Raw genomic sequence first — 25,407 nt, 5'->3', positions numbered from 1 at the left:
TTGAAATTTGCAGATAGATCAGGAAACCAACCAAGTACTCCTGGACAGAGGGAAGCTAGAATGACTCTCCTATTTCAGAGCTTAGCAAAGACTGACTACTCTATTGTATCCAAAATGGTGCTCCACTGGTTTCTAGAAGCTCAAATGAATCAGGTCTAGAGGGAAGGTCTCTTCCTCCAACCAGGCTCAAGTGTCTAGGTCTAGGAAAAAGGCGTAGGGTTTTGGATGGAGGTGGAGGTGAGTAAAGGGATCACAGAAGGAACACTGAATTAAAATCTCATTAAATAAGAAAATCTCTAGAAGAAAAAGGTTGTTTTCCTGTTGTTTAAGCTTTAGACCATGTCAAAATTCCTACCTGGGAATCCTCTTCCAAGCTTGGCACAGAATCTTTAGACCCTAGAGCTTTTAGATTTGTAACCAAGAGGAGCTCAACTCAGGCTCCTAATATCAGGGTGCCTTGTGTGCAAAAACAGGAAGTTACAAGGAATGGCAGAGACAAGGAGAATGCAAAATGCAGAAACTGGCAGTCAACAAGGCTTCCACGTCATTATGCAATAGGCCTATTTACTCTGGTTTTTCAACTTGGCTCTTGTGTGTTTGTCCTTCCTTCAACTACTGTGGCATGAAGCTTTAAGACTTCCCTCATTTTGAGATGTAAACATTCAGTTGAATGGAGTAGAATCACCTGTACGTTCCAACCTCATATGATTGTGCAGGGGGTCAATGGATCTCTGGTATAACCAGCATCTCTCCAGCTTTCTTCCTCCCTCCTTCCTTCTCTCCTTTCCCTCCTTCTTTCTTTTATCCTCTCTCTCTCCTTTCCTTTTCTTCCTTCCTTCCTTCTCTTTCTTTCTTTATTTTCTTTCTCTTTCCTTCTTTCTTTCTTCCTTTCTTTCTTTTTCTTTCTTTCTTTCCTTCTTTCTTTCTTGCCTTCCTATTATTTAAATACTCTAGGCCTTGTGGGCTACAGAATTCTACCTTTTGGTTAACTACCTTTTGGTTTTTATTCATTCCAAGTAGTTAATACTTTGTTACTGATTCTAGTACACACACACACACACACACACACACACTTAGACCTTTCTGTGGGCAAATCTTAGTCAATTTGTACTGAATAAAAAGCAAACAATTCCCTCTTGCACAAATGGGATTCTCCCCCAATCCTTTTTAAAAAGTCACTGATTTTTTGAAAGTCACTGAGTTATAAAAGACAACTCCACCTGTGCCTGCCAAAAGACCCAGCAGCATTATTGACCTGCCAGGTCAAGGTAGCAGAGTTCCTCTAAAACAACTTGCGTTTTGGATGCTGGATTCTAAGGTACAGCTTAAAGAATCTAATTTGTGTTCCCAGTTAGTGTGTTCTGGGGCCTCAGTGATACTAAAGGCATTCCGTTAAAGAGAAAATCTGAGCCTTTGGACCTTCAGCAAACCTTCCATATTGGCCCTTGTTCTATGAGGGGGCCATCATCAAGAGCATGTTTGTGCCCCTGAAGGCGATTGTGAGCTCTTGTCCACACACACATACATACACATACATACACACATGCACACACACACACGTTTGCTGTGTCATACAGAGGCCCTATTATTTCTTTGTGCAGTTCTGTTTCTGTTTGTTGTATTTTCAGACCTTGCCTAACAGAAAGCAGTTCCATTAGGGCCCAGGCCCCTATCTCTCGTGCCATTTCTGCCCCATCTGTGATCATTTAGGCTAGTCAGCATACCATTGGTCTGAATCACTCTCTGTATTATTAAGAGCTGAGAGGATATTTCTAAGGAAGTTTCCAAACAAGCCTAGGTCAGGATCTGCCTGAATCCTTGGGTGCTTGAGACGACATGCTTGGTCTGGTCACTGGCCAAGGGAGGAATCATAATATGGATTTACCGTTTATTTTTCTGCGTGAAACTGAGCAAGTCACCTTCTGTGCTGATTTTCAGTTTCCTCATCTTATAAAAGGAGGGAGTTGGATGAGATGAACCTCTAAGGTCCCTCCCAGCTCTAAATTTATTGTTGTGTGAATTGATGCAAAAGAACATGACTTCACCTGCGAAATGTACAGACAATTCAGAGGTGCAGTGCTGTTGCTTCTGTTTTAAATATAGCATTCTATTGATGGTCACAATATCTTTATATTTAATTCCTCAATATACAGAAGGAGTCCCACAATATTTTCCGTCAGAAGCAGGCTGACATACAGATAAATTATTCTGGTAGTCATGTACATGGAATTTCTTCCTTTTCCTCTTCCCCTGCACAACATACAAGGGAACTCTTTTAGGACACAATTTCAATTCTGTACTTTAAACGAGGAGGTAAAATAGACTCTGTGGCCATTTCTAACTCTAGGCCTATGACCTTATGATTTACAAACCGAAAAGTATTAGATGTCTATCTATTATTTATAGAGGCAATAAAAAGAAGTGACCCAGGAATTAGAAGTCCTAGACTAGCTCTACCAACTACTTAGCATGTGGTCCTAGACAGATGATGAGCTAATGTGCCTCAGTTTCTTCCTTGGTAAAACGAATGGGTTGGAGTACTAACTAATATCTAAGGGGGCCTTTAGCTCTCTGATTCTAGGTTTGAGGCCTGGATTACCCTCCTAGCATTCTCATTTTTACTGCCTGCTTGCATTTATAGCCACCATTTCATTTTTCAGTCTAACCCTTCCAAAACCATCTTTCCAAGAGCAGGCATTGAAGTATAAAGGTTACTTCAAATAAACATTAAGCAGCAAATCAGAGATGGAGAGATAAAGTACAAGAAGGATTGAGGGAAGACTGTGGCTGAGTTCAATTAGTCAAATCTGGCCTCATCCTTTGAAAATCCTGAAAGGGGGTTCCTACTTTTAGAATCTGGTGTTTGGTAAAGAGTTTTAATGGAGTGAGGCGGTTCCCTGGGAAGTGAGATGTCAGTTATTGTCTTTCTGTGTGAGCAGGACAGAGGGATACCTTGCAGACTTCAGCAGTGATTGATTTTCTACTCCTCTTCTCCCCTTCATTGCTGTCCCTGGTGCTGCTAACACCTGGGAGAACTCAGAGGTGGTCTGGGTGGACTCGTGCTACCCCTAGTGTTCATAAATCACTAAGGAGACAATTTCTAGGTGAAGGCAATCTTGGTTGAGGAAGGACAGTGGATCTGGACTTTGAACTGAGGGCAGGGGGAGGATTTCTTTGTAGAGTAGGAGAGAAACTAGTTTCCTGACAGAATTAGATCAACCAGTGGCCCTCATTTAGCAGAGTGAGTGGCATTCAGACTGAGAGAGGTCTTCCTTTAGTTCCAGCCTGGTGAGATTTCTACTAGACTACAGTTTAGAAAAGTTTATTGTAAAGGAATATCAAAGGTGAAAAGAAAGAGACGAATTTGATACGTAGAGTTGTTGGCTTTCTCTGTGTCTTCCAAGAGGAGTGAGGAGGCCCTGAGTAAATTCCTTTCTTGTCTTCTCACCCTCAGTAGGTTTCACCCTCAATGGGTCTCTCTATGTTGTTGAAAGTTCCAAGCCTTTGGGAGTGTCTCCCTCTATATGGTAGATGGACCCATGCTAACCATAGTGTTCATAAATCACTAAGGAGACAATTTCTAAGTGAAGGTCATCTTTGTTGAGGAAGGACAGTGAAGCCTAGACTGGCACAGCATTATCCAGCTGGGCTTGGGAGCCATCAACAGACCATGAGGTGTTCAGAATTTGATAAGAGTAAGACCCTACCCACCGGCACACCACTGCCTCCTTTCTCCTAGGCTTCTTCCTCTACTCCTTATGTAAGTACACCAAAAGCACACCAGAATCTCAACCTTCACAGAAAGGATCAATATATATCCTTCTACAGACACACATACCTACTACATACATAGGGATCATACATGAAAAGCTGGAAAGGACATCAGAGACCATCTAACCCAATCCATCCATTTTACAGCAAATTAAACTGAATCTCAGAGTGTCTAAAAGTCGCATCACAGGGGGAGTAGGCATCAGAGGCAGAATTTTAATCTAGCTTGTCTGATTCAATGAGCTTACCACTACACCTCAATGCCTGCTCCTTCTCCTTCAGATATACATTCTATGCATCCTAAAGAGAACCAGGAAAGTGTCGCTATGGTAGAGAGAGCCCTGGATATAGGGCTAGAGTGCTTTGAAAACTTTTAAGCACCATGCAAATATCTGTGGTAATTCTAAATATTATTAGAATCCCAGCTCTTCCTATTAGCCATGTGACCTTGGGCAAGTCAATTCACTTTTTGAGCCTTACTTTCAGTCATCCAATAAATCATCCAACAGACATTTGTTAGGCATTTACTGAGGGTATTGGACTAGATAGATTTCTCTAAGGTCCCTTCCCATTCCAGCTCATATGATCCTATGTAATACTCTCAGTCCAGTATGTAGGCATATATACATATATGTATGTTTGTGTATACATGTAATATATACACACATATATACATATATATATACACACCCACACCCACATGCACATGTGTTTATGCCTATACCTATATGTCCATGATATCCAGCTAGACATACCTCATGTTAGTTTATCATTATATCTATCTACTTAGAAAGAGAGAGAGAGAGAGAGAGAGAGAGAGAGAGAGAGAGAGAGAGAAGCAATCCAATAGGACAGAATGATCTTGGACAGAAGACCTAGATGCATTTCCCACCTCTGACACATACTGGCTGCGTGACCCTGGACAAATCTCAAAGATTTAAGCAGCAGTCTCAGACTGGAAGTTTTAGAGAGGGTAAAAACCTGTTTTGATAGTTTCTTCATCTCAGGAGAGTTCTCTTTAGCAGTGAAGTCACAAGTCTAGTATTTGCCTATCCATCCATCCATCCATCCATCCATCCATCCATCCATCCATCCATCTATCTATCTATCTATCTATCTATCTATCTATCTATCTATCTATCTATCTAATATTCTTAGTTGAAATTCCTATTATCTGTCTCATTTATGTCTATGTATAGCTATTTCTGATTGAAATATCTACTTATATTTACATAGCAGAAAGGCATAGGAACCTGTTACAGTCATGCTTCTAGATATAATAATAGTGAAATGGACAGAAAAACACAGAAACACAGAGAACATGCTCCCCCTTTCTTTTTCCTTTCCCCCCTCCCCCAAACACCCCCACTTCCAAACTCTTGTCTACATCAGGACTGACCCAGGTTGCCTCACTAATACACTTTACCACAAACCCACACGCATCACCACATTCAGGTTAAGCAGAAGGTATATGATCTCCTGAGCCCTCAGGGCCTTGCAGCAGCATTATTCGAACTGATGTCTCACATTTGGCTTCAGGGAAAAGAGTAGGTAAAGGCTGGCTTTCAGGGAGATAAAATACGTGTCTCTATGGGTTATAGTTTCAAAGGCCACCCAGACCCCAAAAAGCACTGATACTTTCCCAGTTGAGTCTCAGGGTACTTCAAGAACTGAGGATCAAACATTAACCTAAATGGTTGAGATATTCAGATAGAGAGAAGTGTGTTACCTTAACCCTTTCCACTGTAGTTGAATGTGGATTCAAATCCCCTCTTGACTATCTGTGATCTCAAGCAAGTCATTCTCCCTCTCTGGGCCTCAGTTTCCTCAGCTGGAAAATGAAAGGGATGGACGACATGATGTCAGATTCTTTCTATGTCAAATTCCTTTCATTCTGAGGTTTTCCCTTACCTACCTCTGAAGAATACATTATGGGAAATTTCCAGTCTCTTTAGAGAAAGACAGAAAGAGACAGACAGAGTAACCAAGAGAGACAGAGAGAGAGGAGATAAACAGACAGAGCAGATTTTCTTACATGTGACTAGGAGCATAGATTAGGTTTTCTCTTGATATTTCACCCAACTCTTATTCCATCATTCCCTTTTCTTCATCCATACCCATAGCATGTATTGGCAGGAAGGTGGTAAAGAGGAGTCCATAACCAATCCAATATTTAAGACTTGCCGTGGGGGAAGAAGACTGGGAGGCTATCCCAACTACAATATCCTAAGATAGATCCCCTGAACAACAGACTTCCTGAAAGACTTTCTCACTTGGAAATCTCCATCACTTTGAACCATATCCATTGACTATGCTGATGAGAAATCAATATTTTCAGAGGTAACTTTGTGCAGTGGAAGGAGCCTTAGATTTCAAGTCAAAGACCCTGAGTTCAGACCCTACCTTTGCTTCTTAATGTCCATAAGACCTTTATCAAGTCACTGACTTCTTCTGCCCTCAGTTTCTTCATCTGTAAAATGAAAAATGATCCCTAAGTTATCTTTCTAGCACCTGGTGCTCTGATTTCCAGCCTGGTGGAAATTCTCTCTCCTGTTTCTAATGTGACTGTTGTCAGCCTCATTTCTTTTTTATCCTTTTCTCTATTTCCTCAAACGTGCCTTCCTGTTCTTCTTTAACTCAAGGAAGCATCTTCTCTAGTCCTAATTTCATTGTTTTTTATGATGGCTGCCCCATTTGCTCACAAATCCATTATTTAGAATTTAGGGAGAAAAAGATAACTCATCTAGGACATCTTCCTGTCATTGTCTTGTTGTCCCACAATAGCATTCTTTACCTTCTCGCCCTACCTCGTGCTTTAAAATTTCACAGCTGGGACTCTGACCAGAGAAAGATGGAGATGGACCATGGAAAAATTTTTATTTTGTTTGGTTTTGCTTTCTTCAATGTTGGCTCCTTTGCTCCTTCTCTATTTTTTCTCTGTTCCTCTATATTTCCTTCCTAATTCCTTTTCTTCCCTTAATTCTTTCATACCCTGATCAAACCTCCTTTTCATTGTTTAGACTTCTTTTCCACTGATTACTACCAAGTCTGCCAGCCATTTTGTAATCTTTGTGGGGGAAGTTCTGAGGAGGACACCAACACAGATGACTCTCCTACACAGCCCCCATCAGCACTTAGACAGCTCCGGAGAGAAGGTCCAAATCTGATTTCAGTGCCCCTTCATCCCATACAATATATCACAAATACCCCTTTTCATCAACTGAGAGGGGGAGGATTGGCTGTTAGAGTTATAAGGACCTTCTCAGAATAGTCTCCTACTTACTAAGTTACTACCTGTACCTTGTCACCCAGGGATATTTTCTTCTTTTGGTCTTCAATATGGGATTGATATAGTATTCTGAGAGGGTCATGAACTCTGTTCTGTACCCCAGAATAAGCATCAGGAATAGTGAAGCTAGAACAAGGGAAACCCCAAATGTGGGGAGATTTCCCCAAACCCTCAGATCTTGTCATTTTTACATTGTCTCAAGACAGGCTATATCCATGCTTGGAACTGTAGAAATAATGACAGAATGAGGGGAAACCCTCATTAGTCTTTCAGACTTTCTGGTGAGGGGCCATTCTGTAAATTGCAATCCCCTTTCTTGAATTCTTATCCTTGAAATCCTCAGTTACTAGATGGTTTTGATCAGACCTTTAGGGAAGTCATGATTTGTAATTCCCCAGTGTCAGCTCATCTTTAGGCCAAGAGTTGAGATCTGGCCAAAAATATAGCAGCTAAAAATTGTATTTATCAGTCGATGGGTCAATAATTTTTTTTAACTGTTTGTTGCTTTTTTAAAAGGGATTTTCCTATGGCTTTGCTGTTTGGTGAGAGCCTTTAGGAGAAAGAAAAACATTTTTTTTAAGAATGAGAGGGAATGAATATTCTTTTTTTTAAAAAAGAAATTGACCAGATGCTGTAATTTCAAATAAATAATAGATGATAAACTAACAATCACCATAAAATTAAATTTTTTTCTCTTCTTCAGATTTGCATTAGTTAGACCAAGCAGGTGAAAATGACATAAGAAAGACCCTTTACTGAAAGAGCAGATCTGTCTAGTCCTTTTGTCTTTAAAAAAAGCTGCTAGTTTCATTTTTAAAAAATTTAAATGAAAAAAGAGAATTTTTGCTTTTATAAAGTCAACTTTGCTCTTCTGTTAGATTTTCAATTTTTTTTAAATATAGATTTGCAGTGAAACAGAAAGACTAACATCTAAATAAAAAAGAAAATTTTGTGAGCAAATGTTTTTCAGTATTAGATAACGTATTCACTATTATTTACAAGACAAATATCCCTTTAGGATGACATTTTAGTATATAAACAGGCATTTAGTCTTTATTTTTAATGTGTATATTTGCAGATTTCTTTAAAAACTGATCATCAGAAATTTCCCCCCAAAAAAAGATGACTCATTAGAAAGTTTTCCATGAAATCTCAGGACAAATAGCTTTGTACATCTGTAAAAAACAGTTGTGAGTTTATGTGCATCTAAATGGACATTATGCTTGAATATAGCCTAGTCAGGAAAATAAAATAACAATTTCTTTAAATGAGAACAAATGGAATTTTTTTTTTAATTTCTTAAGGGAGCAAATACCCTGGAAGGCATGGCCTCTTTAAGGGAGGCTATCAAGTAATTTAGATGTAAGTTTTCAAGATAATTTTTGAAAATAGTGATATTTTACTTTTAGAACTCTAGGAGGAAGAAAAACCCTTTTAAAATAAGCCAGGATGCTATTTTAATCATTTGAAATTCTATTTGTAAAAAAGCTAACTGCAAACTTAAAATACCATATTTCACTCAACCAACAAGCATTAATTAAGCACCTATTAAGCACAAAGCACTGTGTTAGGCCCTGGAGACATAAAAGCAAAAAATGAAAATCTCTACTCTCAAAGAGATTTATCAGGTTGTATTTCAAAGGACCAACTTGTAGGATACTGCAGACAAGATCTGCTAGTAAATGTTTGCATTTCCATATATCTCAAAAAGCTGGTCATACCCCACTTCACACTGTGATCAGGATAAATTGGTCTAAAACTGGGGTTCTTCACCCTTTTTGTGTCCTAGACCCCTTTGGCAGTCAGTCTGATGAAGCGTATGGGACCCTGCTCAGAATTATATTTTTCAATACATAAAGTAAAATAAAATAAAAATGATTCCAAAGGAAACAAATTAGACTGAAGTACAGTTATTCAAATATTGAAAAATAAGCTAGTGGACCCCAGGTAAGGGCCTCTGGACAAAAACATCGGTCTCTCCGCCCCCACCGCCCCCCCAATAGCACAAGGAAAGCATTACTTTCAAGAAGTGAAATACTATAACACTTTGCAATGTCCATCTCTGGGAGCTGTGGTATTGGATTAGATTCTGTCATCATTCTTTATTCTAAAAATAAGGCCTTCTGTATGCAAAAGACTGGTTTTCTTCTTAGAAAAATGATTTTCAGTAAAAAAGAGTTTTTTCAGTCATGAGCTTTTCCCCCAGAAAATTTTACAGAGTAAAAGAATTTTTTTTAAAATTAGCTAAAATAATTGGCACATATAAAACAGACCCCATCTACATTGACATATTATGTGGTTGTTCCTTCCATTATCTCCATATAGAATTATAGGAACATAGACATAGACCACACTTTTTCTAAAATGTGACCCCAGCAAGTATTTATTTTATTTCTAGCATTTTAGGCATATGCTAGAAATGGGATAGCATAGGAAAAGCACTTTGTGAATTATAAAACACTACAGAAATTTGAGCTTTAAAAAACTTATTCCTTGCTTTGATTTTTGGTAAAAAAAAAATTTTTTTTAATTCTGCTTCATTTTGGGAGCAGGAAAGTTATCTCATAAGCCAATTTTCAGCCTTGATTTGAGGCATCCTAATAACTAATTTCAAAAGGTCTAGGAGCAACACTCATTGTCCTTTCTGTTGAAGGAGATAAATATGACATCATGACACATAAAGCAGAAAAATAATGAAATTAGGATATTTTAAAATCAAATAGTAAAAAATTATTGAATAATAAAATAATGAAATAGTAAAATAGTAAAAGGTGCAGGAACTTTTCAATGAAGTATAGGAACTGAAATAATCAAATAGCAAAAAAAAAAAAAAGTCCCCCCTTAACTATGACCAACAGAACTGACTTCAGTCATTCCAATAGCAAAATTCCACATGGTGGTTCTCGTGAGAGGCACATGTCTTTCAGATTCTTTCAGTTAGGGAAACATTTATCAAGCACCTCTTGTATGCAGATAATATTTGTAAAGCACTTTGCTAATCTTAAGGCCTTGAATATATCTTTACTGTAGCTATTATTACACAGCACTGAGTTTATGACAGAAGTTATATTCCTAGTGGAAAAAAAAGCGAAGAATTAAGCTAATTCCTTAAATCATCCGGATGCTTTAAATGTATTGAGTAATTAATTGCCTGGCTCCCCATTTCAATCAGCCTTGATAGATACCAGGGTTACCAAAGTGTTCCGAATATCTCCATCAAGGTAGAATAGTCTTATATTTCTTGCATCAAGACCTTTTCAAGATACACATGGGTATATACACACATACATATATGTATGTGTGTGTTATCTATTTATCCACGATGCATAAATATCCTTGACTTTTTTTGCTGGTGAATGGATGATGGAGGATTTATTCCATCAGTACCTGTCTATGAAGGGGGTGACACCATCATAATAATTTTCTTGATAGTTGATCTCCATTTCCTAAGTAAGGGGAAGACTGTGCTCTCCATAGGACGCACCTCAAAGGACAAGGGAGAAATGGGTTATCAGCTAGGAAGTGACTTGGAAGGGAGAAAGTATGGAGCTGATTTTATCAAGGGTTTCCAATGATTTTCTTTAGGAATGTCATCAGAAGCCTGAAATTAAACATGGCATCAGTTGAAGGCCTTACTAATGAAGCTTATGGCTCTTGTGTTTACCTAATATATACATGTATGTGTGTAAATATATAAATATATATCTAGGGTTTATATATATTTATACTTATATACACACATAAATATATATTTGATGAAACATATACAGTATATACCCATGTAAATACATATGCATTTATATCATCCCCCTATAAACAGATAGGCTAATTTGAAAATCATTAGTCTCAAAGGGTTTCTTAATATTAAAATCCAGTCTCAAGGTTGACAGGTAACCAGTCTAACCAAAAGTATAAATTCTTCCCCCCTTTTAGAATTTTTATTTATTTTAATTTTATCCCCCCCCTTTTTTTAGTGGACGTGAGATCTATATGCTAAAATATATAGCCCAACAACAAGCAAAAAAATGAAATATGCTCCTTCTTTTTGGTCCCTTAGAGTCCATACTTCAAAGTGAAGTGGCTCCACATCTTCATGAAAAAGGCCAAAGCCCCTTTTTTCTCTTTTTCTTGATTTTTATGGACATGGACAGATGGGAAAGTCTGAAAAATATAAATTCCCAATACCTCAGTAAGCAACCTCTACGTCTCCAGTCTTAGGGGAAATTCCATCTATAGTAAGGCTGAATAGCTACCCAGGGTTGCTTTAAGTCTGGAGAATGTAAAATAGCAATTCTCGGATTCCTAAAACCTCTGATTAGAGAGGAAACTCTGATTTCTGTTCTGTGATTCTGAGGTGCTTGGAGCTCCTTAGAAGGAAGACAGTATACAACCTGTTGGACTTATACTGTTTGTTATCAAAGGGGACCACCACTGAATACGACAGGGGAAATTGCATATATAACATGTGTGCATGCGTACTTACATATATTATACATGTATATGTTTATATACAGAGTCATCAGAGAAAGAGATTAAAACACAGAAACAAATAAGAATAAGAATAAGAACCCTAGGTCCAGAGGGAAGTAAATTGGGAGTAATATTTACCACAGGTTTAAAAGTACAGAATAAAGACATTTTAGATTTCACTGAAAGGTCAGTCCAAAGCCTCTTTATAGCTACAGGTTCTTCTCATTGTACCTTTATGCATTCTGACATTTGCATAAATATTGTGTGTGTGTGTATATACATGTATGTATGTGTGTATATGTATGTATGCATATATGAGATTAAACAGGAGGAAAGGACAGATGAATTATGTAGAATGTGAGTATTTAGTTTGTTTACCATAATATCAGAAGAAATTTCAAGGAGTAGTTTTTGTTCCAAAATTTGTTTAGTTTGAAAAAAAATGAATATGATTAGAAGTAGAGAGAAAGGGACCCTATGTGACGTTGTTAGATTATGACTTCCTGGCATCGTAAAAAAAAATTACATTTTGAATTCTGTATGATTCTCTCCTAACTGGTATACTTTCTAAAGAAATAATCTTTTTAAAAAATTTCTTAGTAAAATAAAACCATAAGATGCAGAGGAACAAACCTCATCCCCCCAAAAAATCACTGAGGAAAAGGTTTATAATCAATTCATGGTAATAATAAAATTAGGGTTAGAGTGGGAAGGGAACATTTTTTGAGAAAATCTTAGGCAATATACATATCTACTTAGGGAAACTTTTTTAAAAAGTGGGGTGCTAATCTTTATGTAAAATCACCAAAAAGTAGGAGAAAAGACCAGCAAAAATCATTTTTCTGTTGGATTTTTGTATATATTTACTTTTCTCGTCCTTAATCGGATTGATATGTTAATAGTTGTCAAAAGCCTTGCTGTCAATTGCAGGGATGCTGTAGGCTCTCCTAACTCGCTGGTGAACAGGAGGGTCTCTTTAGCTAGATTATCTCCCCCATGTTCCTAAAGTGCTGTACTGTCCTCCTAAATTTGCATGGAAAATAGTCTTCTCTGTGAAGACTATCAGTTATTTATTAATTTTTTCTTTGTGTGTGGGTTTGGGTTGTTTTGGGGTTTTTTTGGCTCTACTGTTACTAGGAAAATCAAAGAACAATCTCCCCTCAGACTCCCCACTTAAAGAGAGTTGTCATTTTTATTTTTCAAGCAGAATAGAAACCTAATTTGTGGCATCTAACTTTCCTCATGTTTTCTTGCTAAACTCTCTATATCAGGTATATTTTTGCTCTAGATATCTTGCTGTTTATTCATTAAAACTCCATTTTATTACAGCTTGTTACACGCTTCATGTCATATGATAGCCCCTTTCTTACTCCCAAACCTAAGAATCCCTTAGAGGAAAATCACCATGAACCTTTAACGGAGGCACTAATTAACATTGCCATTTGACATTAGAGTCATAAGAACACCTTTGGTACTTAGGGGTAAGGTTGAAGAAGCTATATAGTAATACAGGAGAGGGGAAATTGTTTGAGAATCTCTCTGAAAGAGTGGGAATTCTACAAATCAAGTCTGTAATTCTCATGCTTACAGTGAGGGCTCTAAAGGAGAGAATCTGTCAAGAGAAGGACAATAAAAAAGGAGAGAATATACAAAGAGCATGATAATCATAATAAATAGTTATATAGCACTTCATGCTTTACCTAATACTTAAGTCATCTTATTCGATCATTTTCATATTTGTAATTAAATGCCTATGTTTGTACCTACATGTAAGCTTCATATACACATATACATATACATACATACATTCAAGTCAATTTTGAAGAAAATTAAATTCAAACTATTATTTTTTAAAAATCAGCAAAATTGAGTGAAATAATTGGTTTATGAACAGCTAAGATTTTATTACTACAATTTTATTTTTTACTGAATGCAACCACGTTTCCCCAAAACCAGTTTCTTTGTAGACCCATGTACATTGGGCTAAGAAGATCCCCTTCAGCCTTTCCTACCTTCTCCTTCACACCCATACACAGGCACATGCATGTATATATTTGTCTCAGACCATGAATTAAAGCTGTTTTTTTCAGTCAGAGGTCTATGTACATTCGTATGTTTTGTAAGTAGGGGGAGTGTCAGTATATAGTAGAATGAATAGGTTGGCTTATAAGGTAGTGACCTCTCTGTCATTATAGATCTTCAAGGGAAGAATATATGGTCTTCACTGGGGAATTTACGGGTGAGGGATAACTTGTTCAGGGACATTTGGGCTAGACAACTTCAGATATCTCTTCTAAATCTGAGATTTTGTGATTCTGTAAATTTGTTATCTGAAGTTGGTATTATACAAGAAGATTTCTGATTAGTTCTTTCTGATGGTAGATCCTGATGTGACAAAGTCGAGATAGGAGGTTAAGGTTGTAAAGAGAGAGGTGCCATCTTTCCTTATGGATTTTTATCATTAGCTCCAGAAGTCTGGGTTTTGCCTTCTTTTTAGGCCCCACTAAAATTCCACTGAGATGCCTCATCACAGCATGAGGGTGACGTCAAGTTCTTGAAGGCCATGCCAGTAGATCCCAAGTGTCAAACCTACAGGTCTTGGTTTTTGGCCTTGCTAGAAGACTAGGGGCTTTTCATCTCAGACCTAAATTAGTCAGTGTCAGGAAAGCTAATCACCAGGTAATTGGCTACTCAGTGATTGATTTGGGTTGGCTACAGTAGTTCACAAAACCTTTCCACCAAGGTTGGTATTTTTATTGATAGAAGGGGTACCCACGCTGAAAAAAACACAGGTTCATGAAGGAGTAAGGTTAAGAAGCAGCTATTTTTGGCTCAATTTTAAGAGGAATTGTTTTGAAATGAAGGAACCCTTGGGCATTTTTTTCCCCTTTAGTAAGTAAATCATGGTGACACCCAACAGGCATCCACCAAACAAAGCTGTTATAATTATTATTATGATTTGAATAAGTGGAGGTGAGACAATAGGATCCTACTGAAAATCTATGATGGTGAACTCAGATATATCTCATTTCCCACAGAAATCCCTGAACATCATTAGCTGCCCAGCTCTCATTTCAATGCATACCAATTGGCACAGAGAATGGGTAAATTACTACATAGGCCTTTCACATGGGGATTGATCCTTTCCTCATTTGTTTAGGCCCTAGGGGAGGTGGCAGAGAAGATATGGGAATGCCATGTTCCTCAATGGGCAAAGGACATAGAATCAGAAAAAATCTAACCAAGTGAAGGAGGAAATATGCATCGTCTTCCCCACCCCCCTGGTGTTAATTGATGACGCACCTACCAAAATGTCTATATTGGTCATGTCCTGACCTTGGCATTCCACTAGGTAGATCAGTAACAACAGCTCCCCTCTAGGTACAGTCACTGTTTCATGAACTTTTTAACTATTAAGAATCCTCAGGGATCAAATGATGGTTGGAGAAGCATTCTAAGTAGAGAGCTATAGAAAACTTTTGAGACCAACAGACCAGAAGATTGACTCCCTTTTTAATTTCTTTCCTCCCTTTATTCCTCTAAAAGAGATTTTCCTGAATATCTCCTGACCCTAGGAAGTGTAGAAACCAGAGAGTCCTTCCATTAGCCTAAAACTCTTTTCAGAGTGCTTTACCCCAACTATCTTGGAGTTGATTAATCTATTCTTGGCTTGGTCCTGGCTACTTAAATCATTCTGAATGTTACATTGATTCACTTGTGGTTTTTTTGTATTGTCAGATGAAGCCCTGGCATTAACAGCAGTATTAGGCAGATAGTTATCAAAACAGCGGCAGAGTATCCTGCATCTCCAATCCCTGAATTACATGAGCACTGAATATTTGGGAGCCTCTACATTACAGGGACCCTTGGTTAGCTGAACTTGGGTATTTATTTTAACCTGAATTTTTTTCCATGTCAGTGTTAGACCCTAGTATAGTTATTGTGTCAGGAACTGGACCTCAGCTCTAGAGGAATGATTGAGCCAGTGGGTAGTCTGGACCTTGTCATCCTTATAAATTTGAGTTTATAAGTTGCCCTTCCTTGAATGGAAAGGTTAAATAGTTTTCATGTAGAAAGTCACTCATTCATTCATCATTTAGTAAGTACCCACTATTGGCAAATGAATAAGACACCTTCCTTTTCTTCCTGGAGTTTATAAGCTATAGAGAAGATAAGATATATGCAAACATGATCGATTGTGATCATAGAGGATAAATGATGAATAATGTTATCCATCTTCTGTCAGAAGGGAATTAATATGCAAAATAAGATACACATTTTTGGACCTGGCCAACGTAGGAATTTGTTTTGCTTGACTTTGGTTACAAGAGTTGTTTTGTTTGTCCAGTGGGGAGGAGAGGGAGAGAAAAAATATTTGTTAATCAAAAACTATATAAAATTTGAATTAAAAAAGAATGCCACAAGTATAAATGAGAGGCATAGATGAAGTGCTATAAAAATTCCAAGGAAAAGGAGAACACTTATAGCTAGAGAGACCAGGGAAAGAATACAGAGGTGTATAACTTGGAGAAAGGAAGACTAAGTCATCTTGAAGACAAGATAGCTGCCTTCAAGTCCTTGAAAGGTTGTCATGTAGTAGAGGTGTTAACTTATTCTGCTTGACCCAAGAGGGTAAAACTAGGTAGTTGTGGAGAGGTGACTTTGAGTTCAATATGAGGGAAAATTGTCTAACAGTGAGAACTAACACACAATGAAATAAGAAACCTTAGTAGGTAGGAGATTCCCTCTCTCTGGAAGTCTTCAAGTGAAGGTTGAATGACCATGCCTTAGGAGTAATGCAGTAAAGATTATTGGTTAGGTGTGGGTTGGAATAGAAGAGAAAAAAGTGCTTTCCAGCTGGGAAATTCTGTGATTCTGTAAGTCATCATGGAGTAGCTGGGTTATTTTAATAGAGAAAGTGGGGAGGGAATTTGTGGTTTAGAAAGTGAGGTGAGCAAAGGCACAATGGTGGGAAAGTATAGGGTGTGTTTGGAGAATTGTTCAAGTAGAAGGCAGAGTATGTGGAAAGGAATTTTATGAAATAAGTCTGGAAAGTACTGGACCATAGCCATCTCTCACCTTTAACTGGTGACATCAACCTTGTCTCTGATTTCAGTTTCTATCCTACTAACCTTGCCGTGTCTGTACCTGGTATGTCAAGATGGTGGCTTCTAAATCATACCAGATGTTTGGAGAAGGCAGCCCATTCCATGCTTCAGAACCCCTTCCACCAGTAACTTCCCCTTGACCTTGCCACTTGTCTTTACAAAAGAGATGATGCCAAGGTTTTTAATTTGGACATCAAGATAAATAGTAGTGTTAGAGATCTCAGAATGTTAAGGCTAGAAGGAACCTAGAAACCTCCTCTAAACTCATAATTTTGTGGCCACTAGATGTTAAGAGACTGGTCCATGTTTACACAGCAAGCAAGGATCAGAAGGAGGTTTTTGAACCTGCGTCTTTCAGACTCCCAGTCTAGCACTCGGTCTACTACAACATGATGTCTCTTATGTCATGAATAGAAACAGAAAAATAAAGGAAAAGAGGTTGGGGAAAGGGCAAGCAGAGAACAGAGAAAATGAGTGATTTGGGGCATGTTAAGCTTGGCTAGTGTACTGCATACAGTAGGCATTTAATAAATGTTTGATTGGGTTGGATTCCATCGCACTGGGTTAGATCAAATGTTGTATAAAACCTTTGAGGACAGCCCCTTCGTTCGGTCGATCAGAGCCTGGCGTTGCTCCCGTTCCATTGCTTTCCCCTCTTCTCCAAAAAGAATCTGAATTTCTTCTTTTTGTTTCTTTTTAAAATGTTTTATCTATGCCTTTAGTATTTATATCATAGTCATTTTCAGATGTACTTTACCCTCCCTGACAAAAACACTTTTTGAATCTTCCTTTAACAAAGAAAAACAGCTAAATAAAAACAATCTCTCAAATGACAGTGTAGGTTGCATTCCACGTCCTCACCACCTCACTTTCCAATAGAAGGAGGGAAAGGAATTTTCTTCTTTCCTCTAGGGCCATGGTTGACTATTCCAATCACTCAGCATTAATTTCATTTTAGTATTCCTTTCATTTATGTAATTGCAATTACATAAATTGTTCTTTTAATTCTGCTGACTCTGCCCTGCATCCGTTCATACACATCTTCTCGTGCTTCTCCGAATTTCTCATTTTCATTTCTTACATCATGTCATTCATACCCTGATTTGTCAGCTGTTCCTCAGCTGATTGCCATCTATTTTGTTTCTAGTTTATCTCTTCCACAAAGGATACAGAGTTCTCTGCATATTTTGGTATATAAATAAATCTATATTTCTGACTTTAACCTTCTTGAAAAATCTGTCCAGAAGCTAGATCTCCATCTCAAGGCACAATTTAGTGATATTCCTCACATAATTCCAAATTGTTTCCCAAAATGGCTAGACAAACTCACAGCTCCACCAACAATGCATTAGTGTCTGGCCCAGTTGCTTTCATATAATGAGCTATGTCTTCACAGATCCCAGGCAACTGTTTTGCTGATATGTAACTTTGTTTGAATGAGAGAAGAATATGAATGACTCAGTGTAAACCCATTACCCCTACTGGAAGGAAAACAGAAAATAAACCATTAGTAGTGAAATTAGTCTAATATAATGAAGATGGCACCTTACTTTAAAGGTTGGTACAGGCTGCAAAGTGGGGCTAAGACCAATGGACTAACCTAAATTACAGATCACACAATTTCAGGGTTGGAGAGGATCTCCTCTGTGGCCATCCAACACATCACAAATCCCCTTTACAACATCATCTCCCACCATCCAGCCTTGGCTTCAGACCTCTAGTGAGGGGAAGCCCATTCACTCCAGAGGCAGCTGTCCAACTCTGGGATAGCTCTGATTGTTAGGAAGATTTTTTTTTACATCATACCTCAGTTTATCTCTTTCCACCTTTTCCCCATTGCTTCAGGTTCTTTCCTACGATGAGAGTAGAGATGGGTAATGATGATGGTGTTAATAATTAAAATGACTTACATTTGTATAGCTCTGTTTACAATGGGATTTAAAGATGTTCTTCACTTCATCCTTGCAACAACCCTTTGGGGCAGACAGGACATTATTATCTCTCCTCTTACAGATGAGAGAACTTAGGCTGTACTGAGGATTTTGCTTTATAAACTGATTTTTTTTTCTTGCCCCATGTGGGCAGTACCTTCTGGAAGTGTCATTCCCACCCTTGATCAACCTCCCTATTCCTTCTGCATAGGGGAATGCCCTTCTCTGATGAGAGAAGCCATCCTCTGGCTCTGAGGAAACAGATCTGTCAGGGGAGAACTTTTTTGCAAACGTGATTTTAGATCTTATTATCTTTATCATTTGGGTGGGTGGGAATCAAGTAAAAGAAAATGGAAACCAGAAAACAAGAACTGTTCCTATTTTAATTGTTCCATTGCTCAGCCCCTTGCTGTGTTAGGTTGTGGGGGGTTTTGTGTGTCTTCAAAAATAAAATCAAGTGATTATGCTCATTTCAACAATCATTGCAGTTCTCATAGAAACTCTGAGGCAGCAGCAGAGGAGCATTGGCTGAACTCCCCCCAACACATGCATATTTGTTTGGCTGTATTTAAGAAAGCTCTTAAAAATGACGGGTTGTGGAAACATTGTCAGCAAAGACTAAATGGGATTTTAAAATGATCATTGCTTATGATAGTTTGCAATGCCATGGGTAAATCACTTAAAAAAAAACAAACCAAGAAGTGGGGTCTTTAAAAAAATGATCAGTATTTTTGTTTGTAGAACACCTGTGAATTTGTGTTCTTATTATCTTAAATTAAGTGCCCATTAAGTTTTTGTTTTTTCCTCTCAAGTATCTCACTTTTATTCAGGTTTGAGTTCCTGGATCAAATAATATATCGAAGCCAAAATTCTAGCTTAAAAATCTTTTACTAATGGCAAATTGATGAGAAAATGCCATCAAAATATGCTGCTTAAAAAAAAGAAAGTTTTCAAGATCACCCTACTGCAAAATTAGCAATACCTCTATGCCCATTTGTGTAGCCCTATATTATTTTCCAAAACCTTATTAATGCAGATCTAGCTACAGAAGTCTTTGTGATATTATGGACCTGATTTAACTGACTCTGAGAGAAATCAAAAGGAATTCTTTTAACTTGGGCCTTTCCTTTATAACTCATTATTTTTGCAGGACAACTACTTGTAAAAATAATGTAGTTGATAATAATAATAATAATAATAGTTAAGTAATAGTTAAAATTGTTATTATATTAACAATTATGAATTATAAACTTTTTAGTATTCTACCTTACTTTACTTCCTAGCAGCCCTGTATTTTTTAGGTTGGAATGTGTGCTATACTCAAAAGTAATAAATCTGAATTTATTTTTTAAAAAGTTTATAATTTGGACTTTTGATTAAATTGAACAGAGTTCCTTGGTTTTTTTCCTAGTGTCAAATTAATGGGCATTTACTCTATTTTTTTAAGGATAAATATTTTTAGGACCTGCAGGTAACTCAGAAATATTTGAATTTTGGAATGTTAAAATGATTCCAGTAAATAATCTTCAGTGGGATATCTCCTTTGCTTGAGATAGCTTTTGTCTTTTGGAGGAAGAAAGTGAAACAAATTTTTTTTTTAATGAAGGGCCCAATTTATTTAAAAGGTCCCATTTCTTGACTTTGTGCTTTTCTGATCAAGTTCAACAATAGGATGCTTTCACTGGTGTCTGAGGGATCTAAATTTTGCATGAGGCAAAAGTAAAAACAAAAAATCCCCCAAAACTCCATTGAGATATGTATATATAAAATGTACCATATACATGCAGTTATATAAAATGTCCCAAATAAAATGTTACGAACACATAGGTCACCCCAAAGTTCTTCAACCCTCATAGGCCACAGATTTCCACTAACAAGTTTGTCACATGGTTCTTTATGAAATGTATGTATGAAATAGTCTGCCATAGTTGAAATGGATACTCATGAAGACTGCCCTGAGATTCTTAACTCCTAATTGCTTATGATAGGTTCTAAATGGGATTTTTGTGGCAATGTTTTTCAATAACTAAATGGGGGGGAGATATAAGTAATTAGTACTGAGGGTTTCGGTGGCCTTTTACAGTGGTTTTCACCATTTTCTTTGCTCTTCCAAGGCAAGTTACTGGTGCCTGTTGACTGTTACTCAGTTGGGCTTCTTTCATGGGCACATTTGGGCAAATCCTGGACAATATCAGTGAGTTCTTAGGGAATGATGTTTTGATTGGAGCACAGAATGGATCCATGGAAAGCTTTGTTTGGCAATAGGAGCATCTAGCTGCTGGTGTCTTTGTTTTCTGCAAGGGAAAGATCCCAATATCTGTTGTTGGGCAATGTGAGTGGCAAGGTGGTCTTCTCCTGGTGTAAAAGTTGTAGTTGGTCAGTCCAGTCTGTGCTCAGGGTAGGCAGAATTTGTTACATAGGTATTACATAGGCCTCCATGCTTGTTTCTCCTCCCCTTGGTATTTTTTTAACTGATTCTCAAGGTAATTTGCATAGCCTGACCCTAGTCACCATGGAGGATGATGGGGATTGAAACGACAAATGGAAATGAATGTGAATGTTTCTCCCCAGTCCTTGAATAGATTGGGCAGCTGGATGGTGGTAGAGTGCAGCACTTAGAAGCTAGAATCTCTGCTCTGCCTCAGACTCTCACTAGCCAAGTGATTCAACCTCGTTGGTCTAAAGAGATCAATCAATATGAGCATTTATTAAGCACCTACAATGTGTCAGGCATTGTTCAGGCTGCTAAAATGAAAATACAGTAAATAAATCGATCTATTTAAAAGAAATTTGGATCATAATACATGATGTGCTTTGTAAATATTGAAGGGCTACATATATATTGGCTGTAAAAGCCCAGGTCCTGAAATTCCACCATTAGGGATTCATTTAACCTTTTTGTACCTTAGTTTCTTCATCTGTAAAATGAGAGCTTTGGATTCATCCATAAGATCCTTTCCAACTCTAGTTTTATATTCCTATGACCCAACAGAAGGTGCTGACTCCTGTTGAGAATAGTGCCTGTGTCCATTAAGTTGGAAGAAGACCAGAAGACCTTGTGGTGACTAACGCTAGTCATAGCGATGTATCAGTGTCTCTTCCCATTTCCATGTGCTGGGGTGTCTGTAGCAGGTGATCATTGGTCTAGGAGTGAGGAGATCTAGCTTCTAATCCCAGTTGTGTCATTAACTACATTAGTTGTGGAACTTTTGGCAAATCATTTAATCTCTTGGTGTTTCATTTTCTTCAGTTTCAAATAAAACTATTTGCCTATCCATCTCACATGTCTGTTAAGGTAATGTACATGGAAAACTCATAGGAACATAGAATTTAGACCTAGACAGGACCACAGAGATCATTTAGGCCAGATGATTCTTTTTAAAAATGAGGAAACTGAGTCCGAGAGAGATTAAGGAACCAGCAGTAGGTGTTCCAGGTAGTTTCAGAGAAAGGAGTCTGATCCAGATCCTCTGACTCCCATTCTAGGACCCTTTCTGAAGTATCATGCGGCGTCTCTGCAAAGTACTGCAGACACACGCCCTGCTAAAAATGGCTGCCACAGGACTGGTTAGTGCATCAAAGCCTCACTATTGCAACGAAAAGTTGCTGTCACCTCATTTGACTGAGCAGTGGAGACACAAATCAGATGGTCAGTGATGGGTTTAAATATCCTTTAGGGAAACAGCCTTTTAAAATGGCATGGATTTAAATTTCACTTAAGGAGTTGTATTTCTTGTAATTTTCCTCTTCTTAAGAAGTGGACCCACCAAGAGTTCTGTGCCATGACTGGACTTTGGTGGGGTCCCTTGAACCCCTATATCATTAACTTCCTTGGACATCTGTCTACGTATTGTTACATTCTCCATATTGCTTAGCACTTCTGCTTGCGCATTCAACCTGGCTTCTCTGGAATTAACTGCCCCCTGTAATGTTGTTTCCCCTTGACATGGTGCTTCATGGAACTAATTAGCAGCATTAAGTATGTGTTAACACTAATGTTAGCCTTCATATGGCTAATTCTTTTCTGAAAAGCTAATGCTGCAAAACCTTGCCATTTGAGATACATCAAAATGGAAGCATCTTTCTTTTCTGTATGTGTATCCAAAACCACAGGGGGAAAAATAGAGTTCCTCAGCAAAGAGGTTTTTGTTGATGCAAATGTAGCATAAAGGAAATAGAATATTTAAATAAGGAATTTTGAACCTAGGCTCCATGAACTTGTTTTTAAAATATTTTGATAATTATGTTTCAGTATGAATGGTTTCCTTTGTAGTCCTATGGATTGTATTTTATGTATCCAAAAACATTCTGACAGGGGTCCAGAGGCTTTACCCAACTACCAAAGGGATCCAGGACACAAAAGTGGTTAACACCCCTGATCTAGATTGAAAGGGAAGAAATTTTAAAGAAGAAAATGGTATTAAGCCAAAAACTTCAGGAGCCTAAAATCACAGGACCTTAGAGCTGGAAGAGACCTCTAACGGTCATCTTGTCCAAGCTTTTGCCTCCAGTCTCCCAGCGCCTAAATCATTCAAGATGGAGGCTGCCAAATATATTCTTAAACAGCTCCGGAAAGGGAGATTTCCTTAGATAGGTTAGATTGCTTAAGGATCTCAGTGATGAGGAGGTTCCTTCTTTTGTCTCAGCAAATGGTCTCTAGCTACAGGCTGAGTCTATTTTCCCTGATGTGATTCTCTGTGGAGGCAAAAAGTTGTGCATTGGGTAGCATCTGCTGTGGTCCCTGTGGCTAGGAGAAACCTTAGACCCATTACAAAGTGGTCGAAGTAAAGTTTTCTCAGGAAGCCCAGGGACAGTCAACGCTGGCCTTTTATGTAAGCAGGGTCAGCAGTTAATCCTGTGTTGTTTTTGAGGGGCACCAGGAAGGTCTCTTGCCCCCAAATATTTTCTCCTGCACAGTGAAAATACTATGGCATGGGAGAAAATGTGATGAATGTGGAATCGATGGAAACCTGAGTTCAAATCCTGTCTCTGACACTTACTAGCTATGAGATCATAGGCAAGTCACTTAAACCCCTCCGAGCCCCAGTTCCTTTAAAAAATTTTTTCTTTTTTATTGTGAGCTTAACAAAGATAAACATACCTAAACATTCAACTAGATCAAGAATAATAAACAAGAGAATTATATATGAAGCCATAAGCTTCTGTTACCTCAATTTAATATTTTAAGTACATATTACATTTAATACGATAGTTATAAAATGGCCTCCTTTGTTCGTGTGCCCTTCTGAATTTTTTTGCATTCATCTGTATGTTGATTGTTTTATTTGTATTCTTTCCTTCCTTTCATTTTCCTTCTTTCTTTCCTCCTTTCCTTTCTCTCTTCCTTCCTCTCTTCCTCTCTCCTTTCCTTCCTCTCTTTTTCTCTTCCTTTCTTCCTTTCTTTCCTTTTTTGAATCTCTATCACTTTCAGTAATTCGATCCCCCCCCCCCCCCACTAAATATAATCCCTTGCTTGTAACTGTTCAATTGTAAATACAGTTAAACAGAACAAATCAACATGCTGGCCATATGTGAAAATGGTTATCTCCTTCTGTATGTCTAGTTCATCGCTGGTCCGCCAAAAGGCAGAAAGCATGATTTGTCATCAGTCTTTTGAGGTCATAACAGATCACTGCAATGATCAGAGTTCTGGAATCTTTCAAAGCTGTGTTCCTTTATCTTACAGTGGCCATCGTCCACTTATTGTCCTGGTTCTGGAGCCTCAGTTTCCTCATCTATAATATGGGGAAAGTAACACCTGGAGCTCTAACCTCATTGATCAAATGAGATCAATCATTATGAGCATTTACTAAGTCCCTATCATATGCCAGGCGTTGTTCTATCTGCTAAAATGAAAATACCATAAATGAAACAATCTCTAATTTTAAGGCACTTGTAATAAATAATGTGCTTTGTAACTATTGAAGTGCTACATAAACGCTCACTGTAATAATTCAGATCCTGAAATTTCACCTTTAATGATTCATTCCTTTGGGTCAGAATTTTTTACCCACCCATTCTTCGTTTAAAATGCATATATTCCTGGAAGGAGTAGCAGTAATTCAGTTCCTTTCTGACATCATGGGACCCTATTGAGATAATGTCGGAGTTCTATTTAATATTATGAATAAATTATTCATTAGTGCCAGAAACAAAAGTATAGACGTTGTCTCCTTTTAATCTTGCAATAGACCAACCTGCGAGATATCTAGAAGATGATCCCATACTACACTTTAAAAACCAGTGGTTTATAGAGAGAAGGAAGGGAAACAGAATGGAGGAATGGAAAGAAAATACTGGATTTGACATGGCAAGTCCTGAGTTCAAATCTCAGACATTTATTGCCTGGGTGCCCTTGAGGAAGTTAACTTTCCTATAAAATAAGAGGTCAGACTTAACAGCTCTAAATCTTTGAGTTAATGATGGGTCTAGATTATACTTCAGCCCAGTGTGTACCCAGACATAAAGTACTAGAGTAATCTAGAATCCTAAGATTCCTCTATGGAGAATCAGGAAGTATGACACAATGTTCTATGCTGTTCTCAGGCTCTTCCCCCTCTATCTTTGCTGAATTTGGACCAGGAGAGTAAATGTGGTAGCTACAGTAGACAACAAATGAAAGCTGACTAATGTGTATGTATGTGAGGCCACACTTGAAAGCATCTCACTTTCAAATAAGCACATTGGACTAGAAAAGTCTCTAAGCTTCATTCTAGCTCTGAATCGGTGATCCTAGCACCTAGAGGACTCTTATTCAGTAGGCTCATTTATCCAGAATATGATCTAGAAGTCATCAAAATAGTCTGCTGAAAAGCCAAAGTAAATGTCACAAAGCTCA

At 37.9% G+C, this 25,407-nt stretch overlaps 1 long non-coding RNA gene across 1 annotated transcript in view; it reads left to right on the top strand.

The window, feature by feature from the left end:
- The window catches only part of LOC140510084 (uncharacterized), an 84,477-nt gene that overhangs the window by 34,975 nt on the left and 24,095 nt on the right, over window positions 1–25,407 (top strand). The gene's annotated exons all lie outside the window — the stretch shown is intronic.

The sequence above is a fragment of the Notamacropus eugenii genome, chromosome 6 (genome assembly GCF_028372415.1).
Source record: "Notamacropus eugenii isolate mMacEug1 chromosome 6, mMacEug1.pri_v2, whole genome shotgun sequence".
Lineage (NCBI taxonomy): Eukaryota > Metazoa > Chordata > Mammalia > Diprotodontia > Macropodidae > Notamacropus > Notamacropus eugenii.
This window is presented reverse-complemented; position numbering and strand designations above follow the sequence as displayed.